Source organism: Mesoplodon bidens (genome assembly GCF_964165515.1).
Source record: "Mesoplodon bidens genome assembly, chromosome: 7".
Taxonomy (NCBI): Eukaryota; Metazoa; Chordata; class Mammalia; order Artiodactyla; family Ziphiidae; genus Mesoplodon; species Mesoplodon bidens.
The window spans coordinates 85,702,718-85,718,719 of NC_138164.1; positions in this window are offsets into that span (position 1 = coordinate 85,702,718).

The window sequence follows — 16,002 nt, forward strand, 5'->3', positions numbered from 1 at the left end:
GAGAAGTAAAATTCCAACTGAAAGGGCTTTTTAAAAAGGGCCCATATAACCTAAGTCTTCACTTCCCAGAAAAGACCAAGTAAAACAAACATGCCCTTGCTTTTTAGATAAGGCTGTGAAAAAAATCTTTGAGCTGCAAGCAAATTCAACCAAACCAAACCCAAGGCACTTTGCTTTATAAGAAAAGCTTTGTGGATTCAAAAGGTCAGCAACCATGCTGGGAAATGGAAAACAAACAAACAAAAATCTATGGTGGCACAGAAATACAGCATATTCTCACCAAGTATGCACATCAGAATTATCTTCAGGGCTTTAAAAAAATACATTTATTGTGCAGCTAAAGCAGTACATAGAGGGAAATTTATAGCTATAAAAGCCTATGTTAAAAAAGAGGAAAGACTTGAAATCAATAACCTAAACTTTTATCTTAAGAAACTCAAGAAAGAAGAGCAAACTAAAGCCAAAATAAGTAGAAGGAAAGAAAAAGTAAAGATTAGACAAGAAGTAGAATATATATAGTAGTATATATAAGTAGTATATATATATATATATATATATATATATATATATATATATATACACATAAGTAGGATATATATATTTCTAATACATATATACATGAAAAAATCAATGAAATAAAATTTGGTTCCTTGCAAAGATCAACAAAGTTGACAGACCTTTAGCTAGACTGATCAGGAAAAAATGGCAGAAGATTCAAATTACTAAAATCAGGAATAAAAGAGGGGACATTACTACCAACCTTACAGATATAAAAAGGAGTATAAGGGAATACTATGAAAAACTATACAAATACATATAAACTCACTATATATTATATATCACTAATATATATATATCCATGCCATCTAATTTATCTAATTTATTGATACATATAACAGTGTGTATGAGTATGTACATGTGTGTATACATATATATATATACATAATTTTTTCATGCCAGAGGCCCATCATATAAATTTTGATTCAGAAAGTCTCAAGTATGACAGGAACATTTGTATTTTTGGAAAACTATGATGGTTTTTGTAATGTGCTCTCTTTGCTGAGACCTACTGACCTAGTGCATAGCACTTATTCAAAAATATTGTTGAATTACAATTAACTATTTATGTATTAGTTAATATTACGTGCAGATGCATATAAACACAAAACTTCAAAATATCCATGCATTTAAAATAAGTAAAAGAAATTCAGAGATAGGTAATTTGGGGCAAGTATTTTATTTTGAATGACAAAGGGCCCAGTTACAAAAATCTCAACTCTGTCCCTTGGGAAAAAGAGGAAAAAGAATGCTGGGATAAGCCTCTAGAATATTTGCCATACCATACCACAACTTCTAAAACTTTACTCTCAACTTTGTTCCTGGAGCATTCTAGGTCAATAGATTTATTTTCTCCCATTAGAAAGTTTCAATCAATTAATTCAAAAGAATTTACTTAGCAAGTGCTATGGGAAAGAGGAGAAATGCCAGATGTGTTCCTCCCCTCAAGGAACTTTCAAGCAATTTGGACAATGAAATCTATACAAAAGAACCAATCCAGAATGCTTTCTACCAGCACTTACCAAAGTGCTATGTTTTACAGTTTGGCCCACTACTGTATCTTTACATTTAAACTTTGAAAAAGCATTCGGTCTGCAAATGGACTCAAACTAAAATATTCATTGAAATGAAACACATTACTATGTTAAGGTAAATTGAGTCTGAAAAATTAACATTTATTCAACCACAAACCATTCCAAAATATGAAGATAAAAAAAAAACAAACCCAAACTCTCCAGAATCCATTGTTCTTAATGCTTCTTATAACTTACCAGGCATGGACAGAACTTTGCAAAACAGCATTAGAATAATTAGCTTCTTAATCTTTCAACTGATGTGGTCATCAAATGGCTAGTCAGAAGACAGAGACTATAGCCTTATCACATCAATTCTGCAAATATGTCCCGATTACCCACTATAGTAAATCACTATGCTCGGTCCTAGAGATACCCGGAAGATATCTTGCTCTCAAAGAACTCACAAATCCAGTAGAAGGGGATAAGGGGATAGACATCTAAGCACCCCCAGAAACAAAAGAGGGATGTGCTAAATGTTATTATTTCTGTTCTTACTGCTTTTGTTGCAGGGGTTTTAATTGAGTAGTGTTGTGTAGTAAGGAGTGGGGTGAAGTGCTTTCTCACAGAGGGTAACTAGAGAAAATTTTAAAGAGCAGGGGTTCTCAGTCAGGGGCGATTTTGGAGCCCAGAGAATGTTTGACAGTGTCTGGAGATATTTTTAATTGTCACGACTGCAGATGGTGGGATGGGGGTGAGGATTGCTACTGGCATCTAGTGGGTAGAGGCCGGGATGCTGCTTTAGCATCTTACAATGTGCAGGACAGCCCCCTCAATAAAGAATTATCCAGCACAAAATGTGAATGGTGTGAGATTGAGAAACTCAGCTTTAGCAAGAAGGAAACATTTGTTCAGGAATGATGAGAATGTTGACAAGTGGGTAAGTGGGGAATGGGAATGCCAGAGAGAGGGCTTTATGAGCAAAGCCATGCAGGAAAAAAAAATGTATGCCTTGTTTAGGAAATGAGGAGGGCTTCCGCGGGGTGTAGGTGCCTACCTGGGCTTGGGGAGTATGTGGAAGAAAATGAGGGCTAACATTTAGGCTGAGATGGGGACTTCCCTGGTGGTCCAGTGGTTAGGACTTCACCCTTCCACTGCAGGGCGCACAGGTTTGATCCCTGGTAGGGGAACTTAGACCCCACAAGCCATGCGGCCAAAAAAAAAAAAGAAAAGAAAAGAAAAGAAAATTTAGGCTGAGGTGAATTGTGGAGGCTCTTGATGCTTGGGTTTATTCTTTGGGCTAGAGTGAGCCATCAGAGGATTTTAAAGCTGAAGAACTACAATTAGAACTGTTATTTTATTATTATTATTATTATTTTGCGGTATGCAAGACTCTCACTGTTGTGGCCTCTCCCGTTGCGGAGCACAGGCTCCGGACGCGCAGGCTCAGTGGCCATGGCTCACGGGCCCAGCCGCTCCGCAGCATGTGGGATCTTCCCGGACCAGGGCACGAACCTGTGTCCCCTGCATCGGCAGGCGGACTCTCAACCACTGCGCCACCAGGGAAGCCCCTAGAACTGTTATTTTAGAAGTATAATCAGAGGGAGAAGCTTAGACTCTCATAGCAGATAGTAAGAAAATTCCTTTGAGAGAGTAACCTTTGTTTGAGTGTTGTCTGTTGTTAAGCTCTGATTCTTAGAAAGTGCCAAAACTTCAAGAAGAAAGGAGAAATCCTGCGTAATTAGACCAGGGTGAGATGGTGTGAGGTGATATGGGATGAGTCATGAGGTGAGAAGGGGCAAAAGGATAAGGGAGAGGTGCACTGCTGAATTTTACGCTGTGAGATCCTTCCTCGTGGCCTCTAAAGCTGAGTAATATTTACAAAAATCACAACATGCTTGTAGTATTTGGATTTCCCATGGAAGGTGACTATATTTGGATTGAATGGGGGTTGGAAGAGCAGGATGGTGAGAATGGGGCAATGGTGGCTAGAAATGGGGCAAAGGATTTGGATGCTTCTGTAATAAGCAATTTCATCTCCCATTCCTTCCTTTTGGGTTCTATAGTCCTGCTGTTCAGAACAGCTCATGCTCCCCAAATAGTCCATGCTGACTTGCCCTTCTTTCTGACTGGCTTGCTTTTCTTCTCCGTCTAATAAATTTCTGCTCACCCTTCAAGCTTACTTCTAATGGTCCATTCTCTATACTGCACTTAATACAAGTTACCAATATTGTATTGTGTTTACTAAATTGTTCATTTTCTCCAATCAGATAGTGAATGCTTAGGTTCACTAGGCGGGTAAGAATGGTATTTCATTCTTCTCTGACTCTCCAGCAGGTAGCAAAGTACCTGGCATGTTACCCATGTTCAGCGATCATTCAATGAATGAAGCGTGTGTGAGGCCAGTGAGTGGCAGAAAGATTGTAGAGCTGGGCCTACCTTGTCTTTGCATGGCTGTTGTTAAAGCTATACTTTTCCTTCTCATTAATTTTCTGTTTTAAACCTCATCTCCCAACTTAAATATTTCCTTCCCATGGATGATATTGTATTAGGAAGAAAAAAACCCCAGAGTATGGCATTAAGCCTGAGTGAATGGGCTAAAATCATGTTTCAATATGCTTTTTAGAATGCTTCCATATTATTAATTTAACATCGACCTGCTTATTAAGATCCCATTTTTAAGGAAACAATTATAAAAATCATTAAGAGCATTTCTACAGATCTTAGCCACTGATTCATCTTCCTGGTTCTCAATGAGCTTGAGCTGAACATCCCTCATTCAGAGCAGCAGGTAAAATTTGATTTTTCTAATCATTAGTAAACATTTATCCGTGTGCTGATTTTTATGTATTTTTGTTGTTGGTGATGTGAAGAAGGTTCTATATAGGAAGAGCTGCACATAAGGGACAGTGCCCAGGTATGGTTTAAAGATGCCTTCCATCTTTCCCACACTGGTGGTATGCAAGGTCTCTGGTCTCAACAACTAATAAGTATTTCCTTTGAGTTAAAGTATGAAGCCTCTAGTCACACTCTCTCCTTTTGGATTAGAGCATAATACTTCTGGCATCAAAAACCTATATTTGGAAAGTGAATTTGGAATAGAACTCTGGACCTAGAGATGGGGGAGATGTCTCTTTGGTTTTCATTGCTTCTACCAGATCAAGTTCTCTTCTCTCTTAAAGAACTTTGGTGTGAAGCTTGTGGCATCATTACCAGCTACCCCTCATTATTGCTGTCATCTGATGACTTGGGGACACTCCCCACATTCCTTGAAGATTTAAGCTTGGAACACACCCTCACTCATTCCAATAATATGCCTGTGATAGTTCTTAGCAATTTCAATCTCTATGTATATGATCATTTCAATACTCTGGTCTCTGACTTCCATGACCTCTTCTCCTCTAATGATCTCCTTCTCTCTCAACCTCAACCACTCATCCCCCCAAGAATGGGCCACTCATCCCATACCCTCGACCTTGTCCTTATCAGTAACTGCTACCTCCCATATCTTAATCTTAATCTCAAGCATTCCACTCTAGGACCCCCACCTCATATTCTTCCAGTTCTCTGTCCCTTTCACCCTGACTTGAAAATACTTTGACCAGATAATTCATATGTCCTACCATCTTTTCACTGTCCCCATTTCCCACATGTCCTAACTTACCTCCTCATCCAATCTATCTATAGATAGATTTTATATTCTATCCTAATAATAACTCACATTACACACTTAAGTCCCTGGCACCTCTCTTATTTCTTTGTCCTTCTTTGGCAAAACTCCAATCCTGGTCATTTACAACTCTCTTCCTACTCTGCACTTGTTTTCTGGTTGCTGAACTTGGATGGAGGAAAACACCCAATTTTACCCATGGTCTCACTTTAAACTCATGAACCACTAAACTCAAGTGGGCCCAGCAATTCTAATTCATTTCCCTAGTCTATTCACTGTTACTTCATAAACAAGATTTCAAACCTCTCTTCAAACTTTCAACACTTTCTCTTTCTTCATCATTTTCAGCTAACAACTGTAATTTCTTTTTCACTGAGAAAATGAAGCAATCAGAAACGACCTTCCATATGCTGCTTCCAGCACTTCTACAAACCTACTTGCATCTATGCCCATGTTCCATCTTCCATTTGGTTACCCTGAGCAACTGTCCATGTTCTGATTTAAGGCATGCCCCTCCCTTTGTACACCAAGTCCCAGGACCCCACATCTACTCAAGGAGATTACTCTGGTAATTTTTCTCTAGAAATTTTGGAGAGACTCTCTCTTCTTCATTATCAATTTATTTCCATCAGTATATAAACTTCCTGTATTTCTCATATGAAAATAGTCTCCCTTGATCCCATGTTTCCCTCCAGCCACCTGCCCATTTCTCTTATCCCCTCTATAGCAAAGCTCCTTCAAAGAATTGCCCATACTTGCAGTCTCCATTTCTGTTTCCCTCACTTTCTCTCTTTTTAAAAATAAATTTATTTATTTATTTTTAATTTTGGCTGAGTCTTGAGTCTTCTCTGACCTCCTGGACACCTTTCAGTCATCTTTAATGGTTCGTCTTTATCTCCCTGGACTCTTAATTTTGCAGGGTCCCCAGAATTCCATCCTTAGACTTTTTCTGTTCTTTGTCTATTCTCACTGCCTAGATGATCTCATATAGGCTTATAACTACATACTAACCATACCAGCACTGTCCAATAGAAATAGAATGTGAGCTACAAATGAGTTTTAGATGTAATTTTGAATTTTCTATAGCCTAATTTAAAAAAGAAACAGGTTAGATTATTTTTAATAATATATTTTATTTAGCTAAATATAGCCAATATTTTAACATATCAATACGTAATCAATCTTAAATTATTAATGAGATGTTTTCCATTCTTATTTTCATACTAAGCCTTTGAAATCCAGTGTGCATTCTACAGTTAGAGCACATCTCAATTTGGACGAGCCACGTTTTTTTACGGACTTAGTTTTTTGTTTTTTGATTGAAATACGGTTAATTTACAATGTTGTGTTAGTTTCAAGTATACAGCAAAGTGATTCAGTTATATATATGTGTGTGAGTGTGTGTGCATGCGCGTGTGTGTTCTTTTTCAGATTCTTTTCCATTATAGGTTGTTACAAGGTAAGGTTATTACAAGGTATTGACCTTGTTGTTTACCTGTTTTATATATAGTAGTGTGTATATGTTGATCCCAAACTCCTAATTTATCTCTCCCCACACTGCTATCCCCTGGACGAGCCACACTTTAAGGGCTCAGTAGCCACCATGGCTACTGTATTGGACAACATGGCTCTAGATGCTGAATATTGACTTTTACTGAGGAAGATGAGGAGTCACTGGAAAGCTTGGAGGAGGGAAATAATTTCTTTTTAGAAGATCACTCCGGCTGCTGTGTTAAAAATAGACTAAGCGGGAGACAGGAGGAAGCAGAGAGACCAGGTAAGAGGCTAATGTAGGTGAAAAAGAGGGAGACACTAGGGGAGTTATATTATAGGAAATATAATAAGTGGTTATATTGAAGGTAGAACAAATAAGACTTTTGGATGGATGGTACAGAAAGAAAGAAAGGAGTTTAGGGTGACTCCGGGGTTTTTGATATGTGCCACTGGAAGAACAGAGATACCTTTTAAATTAATTAATTTATTTGTTTATTTATGACTGCATTGGGTCTTCGCTGCTGTGCGTGGGCTTTCTCTAGTTGCAGCAAGTGGAGGCTACTCTTTGTTGCGGTGCATGGGCTTCTCATTGTGGTGGCTTTTCTTGTTGCAGAGCACGGGCTCTAGGCACGCAGGCTCAGTAGTTGTGGCTCGTGGGCTCAGTAGTTGTGTCTCGTGGGCTCTAGAGCGCGGGCTCAGCAGTTGTGGCGCACGGGCTTACTTGCTCCGTGACATGTGGGATCCTCCTGGACCAGGGCTCGAACCCATATCCCCTGCATTGGAAGGTGGATTCTTAACCACTGTGCCACCAGGGAAGCCCCAGAGATGCCTTTAAGCAAGGTGGGGAAAACTGAAGATGAGCAGGTTTGGAGAAGGCAGATTGGTAGCTCAATGTTGTTTTTGCTAAGTGTGAGGTTTCTATCAGACAAATAAAAAAAAGAAGATAGTTTCAGATAGTAATGTATGTCATGAAGAAAAGAGAATAGCTGTTGAGTGACTCTGGGGGTCCTCCTTAGATGGGCTTATCAGTGAGAGCATCTCTGAATAAGGGGCATTTGAACTGAGTCTGGAACGATGAAGTGAGGCCAGCCAAGCAAAAATCTGAAGGAAAAGGATTTCAGGCAGAGGGCACTACAAAAACAAAAGTCCTGAGGCAGGAATGTCTGAGAAAGAGAAAAATAACCAATGTGTCTGAAGTGAGTACAATGGAAAGATGGGGGGTGGGCAGCCATCCAGCACCTTTTCAGTTGTGGTGAAGGAGCTGGGATTCTGTTTTATGTGCACTGGGAGGTTTTAAGCTAGAAGTGGCATGATCTGATTTACATTTTACCATGAAAACTCTGGCTCCTAAGTGGTGAATGGATTTATATTACATTCGTTATTATTGTTATTCTTATTATAGGGGACAAAGGTAGAAGCAGGGAGAGCGGTTAGAAGCTTTTCCGGTAACTGGCCAAGACTTTATGGCTCTTCCCATGGCATTGCTCTACGTGTCTTGTGCTAAGTCTCATCTTTTTTTGTGTGCTAAGTCTTGTCATGAGTTCAAGGGATTTCTCGCGGTAGAAAACGCATACTCCTCACCTCTCTATCCTTGGTTATACCCAGCGCCATGTCCTACCCACAGTAGGAGACTCAGTGCATGTTGTTGAGTGAATTATAAGACTCTACTCATCAAGGATCAAGAGCAAGTTTTTCACATCTTTATCTTTCTTATATATGGCATTTTGTCTGTCCCTAATGGAAGCTCAGTAAATGTTGTCACGGTAGGGCAATGCCTCCTTTCAGATAACCGATTTACTGAGAGGGATCCTTGGAGAGCCAGAGGCAGTAGGGAGGGTTTGGGCCTTGCTGGGGTGCAGGGCAGGGAGAAGGCAGGGAAGGGGAGCATGTCGAAAGAAGGGAGGTGGGTAGAGACACTGACTTTGAGCATGCCAAGGGTAGATCTGGCCTCGTCTTTAATTTGGCCTAGGGTTGGCCTGCTTCCCTGGATGGCGATGTGATCCCTCTGTATGGGAATGGCTGAAATGGTTTGATCACCCTGGGACCATAATCCATCATCCAAATCCAAGCCCTAAGGAGGGCTTTCTGTTTGGCCTTGTTCAAAATCAAGCCTAGAGGAATTTGCCATCCAGCTTCAAAATTTTCTCTGTTGATACTGATGCTGCAAGTCCCAGCAAACGCAAGACGACAGGCTGAATTCAAGCTTTCTGGCACTCCTCCTTTCCTGGCTGGGACAGATGTCCTCAGGCCTAATATCAGCCTGGCAGAGGGTTGAATGCTGGACTGAGTCTCTGCTTTGCTGAATGTACTGGGCTTGAGTTGGATTCTGTCCCATAGATGTCTGCAGACAGGAGGGATGACATTTGGCACCAAGATAGAAACCCAGGTGTCTGGCTGGTTTACAGTCTCAAAAGCCTTGTTCTTTTCCTTTAAGTCTCTGCAGCTATTTGGACTCCATCTCTCATCACCCAGAAGTTTCAGTGCCTTTAGATTAGGGATCTACACCCACAACTGATGATCCACTGGACTCCCATCCTTGGCATCCAAACAGAGCCAGCAGGGCTGGTTACAAATTCATTGTTAATTACTGTGTGTAATCACATTAGGTCTAGGTTTGGAGACACCCTACTTTGTTATTGTTTTGGACCTGAAATGTGTATAAAATTCTTTTTAAAATCGTGTCATTTTTGTTTTCTAATTAGGATATTGGGGTTTGGAATGGCACCATTGTGCTGTTATTTAATCACGCTTTTTCTGGGGAGGGAAGAAGGAAAAGATTTTCCTTTTTCTCTCAACAATTACTCTCATTTCTGCATTAAGAGGGTGGAAACTTGGTCCCTCCCTCATCCCCTTAAGGCAAAGAGTCGATGGCTCAGATTCACAAAGGTTGTTGATTTTGACTTTGGGTTGCCCTACTCTGTTTTTCCCCTTCTCTCATGCTACCTAGCACAATAGGTAAGTTCTTCCAGCCAACACTCTGTAAGGGTGGGGTAAGAAAGGCAGTCCATTTAAGGTTTTTTAAAGCTTTGGGTAATCTGCCTTTATATTCACTAAAACCAGCTGGGTTGGTGGCATATTCTCCTTTGTCTTTACATCTGAGCTGAATTTAAAGTTTAAATGGTGCCTGAATGAATCACATTGCTTGCATTCTTGTAAGCAACTGCAAAACATCCCAGACTCACAGGAACCCATGGAGGATGGTCTACGTGAGGATGTCACTGCTGCCATATTAGCCACTCCCTGCTCTGCTAAAAACGTGCATTTCTTATATACTGCCTCATCCCCATAGAGAACTGATGTCATTCTAATATCATTCTTGCCCATCACCTCCCTCCTTTGAGAGGGAGTCAACATTTCCCCTTTCCCACTGCCCCCCATTCACACTTTCTTGCTTTACAACCTGAGCCTCAGTTTCCTCATAAGTATAATGGGGATAATAAGAAATAACTGCCTTGCCACATGCCACAGAGTAATTGAGGATCAAATGAGATAATGGCTATGAAAGTGTTTTACTTCTACAAATGTATTATCGTTTGCTTACTGTTCTTTGTTAGCCAGTGTTGGGGAGGAAGACATTTTCCCCTACCCTTCTAGGTTCTTCTGGCTGGTCTAAGAATTAAATTGATATGAGACAGATTAACAGGAGAAAATCAGATAAAAGTTTAATAACATGTATACATGGGGAGTGACCCAGGAGAACTGAGTAACTCACCAAAATGGCTGAAGCTCTCACCTTAAATACCATATTCAGCTAAAGACAAAGGAGGATGTTGAGGTTATTGGTTTGGGACTTCAAAGGGGAGGACGGCAATTGACATGGAGATGGAAAAGCAAATGTTTGGTAAACAAATGTTTGCTGGGACAGGCAGAGATGATGGGACACCGAGAGGGATTTTAACAAGCAGACTTTGCTGGGTTCCTTTCTGTCTGTATATCTAGTACATACTATACTGATCTATGGTGATAGCTCCCTGCCTGGGACAGGTCCTCTATCTACATTCTTCAGGCAGTTAGAAGAAAAGTCAAAGTTTCTTCTTGAGCCTTTTGTGTCTTGATTGTTTTCAGTTTGAAATAATCCACATGCCAAAGAGACATCTTTTTTTAAGTTTTTTCTTTTTATAAATTTATTTATTTATTTATTTATGGCTACATTGGGTCTTCGTTGCTGCGTGTGGGCTTTCTCTAGCTGCGGCAAGTGGGGGCTACTCTTCCTTGCGGTGCGCGGGTTTCTCATTGCAGTGGCTTCTCTTCTTGGGGAGCACGGGCTCTAGGTGCACGGCCTTCAGTAGTTGTGGCACGCGGCCTCAGTAGCTGTGGCTCATGGGTTGTAGAGCGCAGGCTCAGTAGCTGTGGTGCATGGGCTTAGTTGTTCCATGGCATGTGGGATCATCCTGGACCAGGGATCGAACCCATGTCCGCTGCACCGGCAGGCAGATCCCTAATCACTGTGCAACCAGGGAAGTCCCCAAAGAGACATTTTGAGGTGGCAAATGTTGCTTGCGTACACTAGCTACATGGTGTAGCCTGCCTTGTGTTTCAAAGGTTGAAGTTCTGTTGGTCCTGGTATGTTGAGGACCATTTCAAAGCCCCAAGAAAAGGACTGGAAAAGAAAGCATATAAGAAAAATTTCTTCTTGGATAGTTCGTTCATTTCCTATGAATGTTATTTATATTCTTTGCACTGGGGCATAGGTTGAATGTGGCTGCCAGGGCTGTGAAATAAAAGGAGGCACCACAAGTCCTTTGGGAATCAATCAACCACTCAGAATTGGATTTCTCCTTGATTTTCAATAAATGGAGAACAACAGAATGTGATTTGTTCTAATTATAACAACAGGATTCTAAGCATTGCTTTACAAATAGCTGCTTTTATGTCATAATAATGAGCTTTGAGGGAGAGCATTCTGAGCCCCTGTAGCATATTCTTTGTTTTCTCTATTTTATCCCCTTGAGGAAGACGATAAACTGAGGCGCGAAGATGAGTGTAAACTCTCCAAAGCCATGGAACTGTTATCTGAGCTGTGACAGCTCCTCACCTGCTTTTTTTTTCATTTATACATTTTAAATGTTTTCTACAAGCTTTACAAAAAATAACTGAATAAGTCTATGTTTACAATTTTCACACTGCCTTTTAATTTATTTTTGGTTAGCGTTCACTCTAGGTTTCTGAGGGCTTAAAGCTATCTGCTAAAAGCTGCTTTCTCTGTCCCCAAAGAATATTTAACCCACTCTGCCAAATAAGATCTGCTAGGTGAAGCCCATCTTGACACAGGAAAAAGCAAAAGGAAGTAATATTTATAAGTGTCTACTCCATGTGGGGTCTCACGCTAGACCCTTTACACAGGTCATTTTATTTAATCCTCACATCAACTCTAAAGATTATATAAAATTATTTTCATTTTATTGACAAGTACACCAAAGCTAGTAAGTTGCATCATCAGGATTTATCTACCTATGAAATATTTTAGTCCCTAGATGTTCTGGTCTACAGCATTTACATTTTTGAAACATTTATAATCTTTCCAAAATTATAGTCACATCTCCCTACCTTGACAGATCTCACTGTCTTTGATTTTAAAAGAAAGTATCCCCTCCATCTACAAAGTAATAGAGAGTTATAGTCTAAAAGTTAAATATAAATCGGCAAAAATGCCCATACAAATAATTTATTAATAATTTTTCATCAAGTATAAAGATGAAATATTAGTGGTCCTGCATGTATCATTTTATGAAGATTTAGGCATTTTAATTATGACTTACATCAAATACCTCAGATTGCATTATATACTTTTCATAGAGTACGCAAATGTACTTATCATTGTTCTTTGACTTAAAAGATTCCCTGGGTACAAAGATTTCCTGGTGGCTGGGAAACTGCCAGAATGCACACTGATGAAAGTGCACTGAGGAAGTACAGAGACCATCCTGCAGTCTGCAGCTTTCATCACTGAAGCTCCATCAGTACATGTGTCTGCCTCTTCACAGGTGGGAAGGTTATATCATCTTTGCCCAGGGTAAGCCCTTAGAGTTAGTGTCACCTTTTTCAGCCAAATCTGAGCCACTTAAAATAATCACTTGGGGCACAGTATGATCACCCCCTAGTGGAAACTTGCAAATGATATCAACACCAAGAAGCTAAAGGGCAAAAGAGCAGATGGACTGCCATCTTTTCAATTGTTGTTGTTTTTCCTATTGTTTTCCTTCTTTTTCCTGAAGAAAACTATAATTTGTTGCACAAATACTATGTGCCTGGCTTTCCAAATGACATTATCTGATTTATATCTCATAACAACTCTGCAAGGAAGATATAATTATCCCCAGTTTTTCAACAAGAAGTGGTTAAGTATCTCACTCAAAGTCATGTAGAGGCCCAGATTCAAACCTAGGTCAGTAGTATTTTCCTGCTATATCAATAGTTCCTCCTTGGGGAACAATTCCCAGGATTTTCTTCATAGAAGAGTTGTCAAATACAATAGAAAAAGTACCTTAAAAAATAATATAAAACAACAAGGACCTACTGTATAGCACAGGAAACTGTATTCAAAATCTTGTAATAATCTATAATGCAAAAGAATCTGAAAAAGAATATATGTGTGTGTATGTATATAGACATACACATGTATGAATCACTTTACTGTACACCTGAAACACTGTAAATCAACTATACTTCAATTTAAAAAATAGTAATAGGAAAATAAAAAATGTTTATAGAAACCACTTCTAGTACATTGTTGGGCTTTTTAAAGTTCTGGGTTAGTATTAGATAGGCCTTTTACTAATTCATTTTATTTCCTTCTGTCTGCCACCAGCTGTAGCTACTGTATAAAAGCCAGTCACTTAGAGTTTGAGGTATAACTCTGGAATATGGTGCTAGACTGCCTTTGTCCTCAAACAGCTTGGGATAATCTCTGGAAAGCTACAGATTGAGAAATGCAGTGTCATAAAGGGTTAAGTAGTTGGACTTAGCTACTTAGTAGTTATGTGATTTTGGGTAGGTTATGTTGACTTTCACCCCCAGGTTTTTTAAAATTAATTTTTATTGGTGTATAGTTGATTAACAATGTTGTGTTAGTTTCTGCTGTACAGCAAAGTGAATCAGTTATACATATATCTACTCTTTCTTAGATTCTATTCCCATATAGGTCATTACAGAGTATTGAGTAGAGTTCCCTGTGCTATACACTAGGCTCTTATCAGTTATCTATTTTATATATATAGTAATGTGTATATGTCAATCCCAATCTCCCAATTTATCCCTCTACCCCCTTTTTCCCCTTGGAAATCATAAGTTTGTTTTATACATCTGTCACTCTATTTCTGTTTTGTAAATAGGTTCATTTGTACCTTTTTTTTTTAGATTCCACATATAAGCATTATCATATATTTGTCTTTCTCTCTCTGGCTTACTTCACTCAGTATGATTATCTCTAGGTCTATCCATGTCGCTGCAAATGGCATTAGTTCGTTCTTTTTTATGACTGAGTAATATTCCATTGTATATATGTGCCACATCTTCTTTATCCATTCTTCTGTTGATGGACATTTAGGTTGCTTCCATGTCCTGGCTATTGTAAATAGTGCTGAAATGAACATTGGAGTACATGTATCTTTTCGAATTATGGTTTTCTCCAGATATATGCCCAGGAGTGGAATTGCTGGATCATATGGTGTTCTATTTTTAGTTTTTTAAGGCACCTCTATATTGTTCTCCATAGTGGCTGTACCAACTTACATTCCCACCAATAGTGTAGGAGGGTTCCCTTTTCTCCCCACCCTCTTCATCATTTATTGTTTGTAGATTTTTTGATGATGGCCATTCTGACTGGTGTGAGATGATACCTCATAGTTTTGATTTTCATTTCTCTGATAATTAGTGATGTTGAGCACCTTTTCATGTGCCTCTTGGCCATTTGTATGTCTTTTTTGGAGAAATGTCTATTTAGATCTTCGGCCCATTTTTTGATTGGGTTGTTTGTTTTTTTGATATTGAGCTGCATGAGCTTTTTGTATTTTGGATATTAACCCCTTGTCAGTCGCACCCCCAGTTTTGCTAGTTGTAAAATGGAGATAACAGTACCAATCTTGTGGGGATCATTATAGTGAGAATTAAATGTTAAGTCCTTAGTACAGAGGCCACCACATAATATATACTCCAAATATGATCATTAATATCACTCATAGTTATTATTAATTTTTTAATCAGTACCATAGCCCAAGGAATGCTCAATTCATTTAATTACAATTCATATTATTACCCATCATTGTATACTCACACATCATCTAGCAGATGAAAAGTGCTACTTGACTCTCCATTACTTGGTGTATGATTTTGTGGTGGTTTAGATGTTGTATAGTTAAGGAATTATTATACTGATTAGCTTGAAAATGGCCTGAGCATTCTCTGTCGTAGGGATTAGGATCACATCTGAACAGTGCCATTTGTTATGTCAATCACTCAATAAGGCTGGTATTCCAGTGAATGACAGAAAAGAACAAAATGAAAAGTTTCTCCTGGATGAAATGTACTAGCTCAACAGGAGATAGCTTCATTATGATGAGCAGTAAGATGGCATGCACACATGGAGGCATTGTGCTTAGAGATCAAAGGAAGCTGCTAAAGGTATGTTTGAGGTGGGTTGGATCCTTTTGGGAAAGAGCAGAGTTTCCCAGTATGCATTCTGCAGCCTTCTTGTCTTATGTGGGTTAAGTTTCCATGGTCAAGTAAGAATGGGAAATATACCATGTTATATTCCTTTCCCACATTGGGAAGTCACAATGCATATGAGACACTTAAGGCTCTAAAAATACTGTAGGAATCAACCCTTCTTCTATTTATGCCTGATCATGAGTGATTTCCTCATTTTTCCCATGAAAATGTTTTTAAAAAGATTTGGGGGAGCATACATATGTAAAATTTGGAGATGAGTAAAATAATAACATGTCTACTTATAATATTTAATTTATAAATTTAGATGACATAGGTATTCATAACAACATATTACAGAAAAATATTTATTCATAAATATTGCTTTTGTGAACTCAAATTTTATGAGTTTTTTTTTTCTGCCCACACAGAAGAACCCCCAAGGGAAAGTAAGGGCCTGGGGATACAGACTTGGCCCCTCTTATTCTGTCAACTTTCTCTCCTTGGGGTCTCAGCACTGACTACCCACTGCAATCTCCCTGGAGGCTTAAAAACTACATGATGCCACCTGAAAACATTTAAGTCAGAATCTCTGGGACTGGATCCCAGGCATTAGTGATTTGC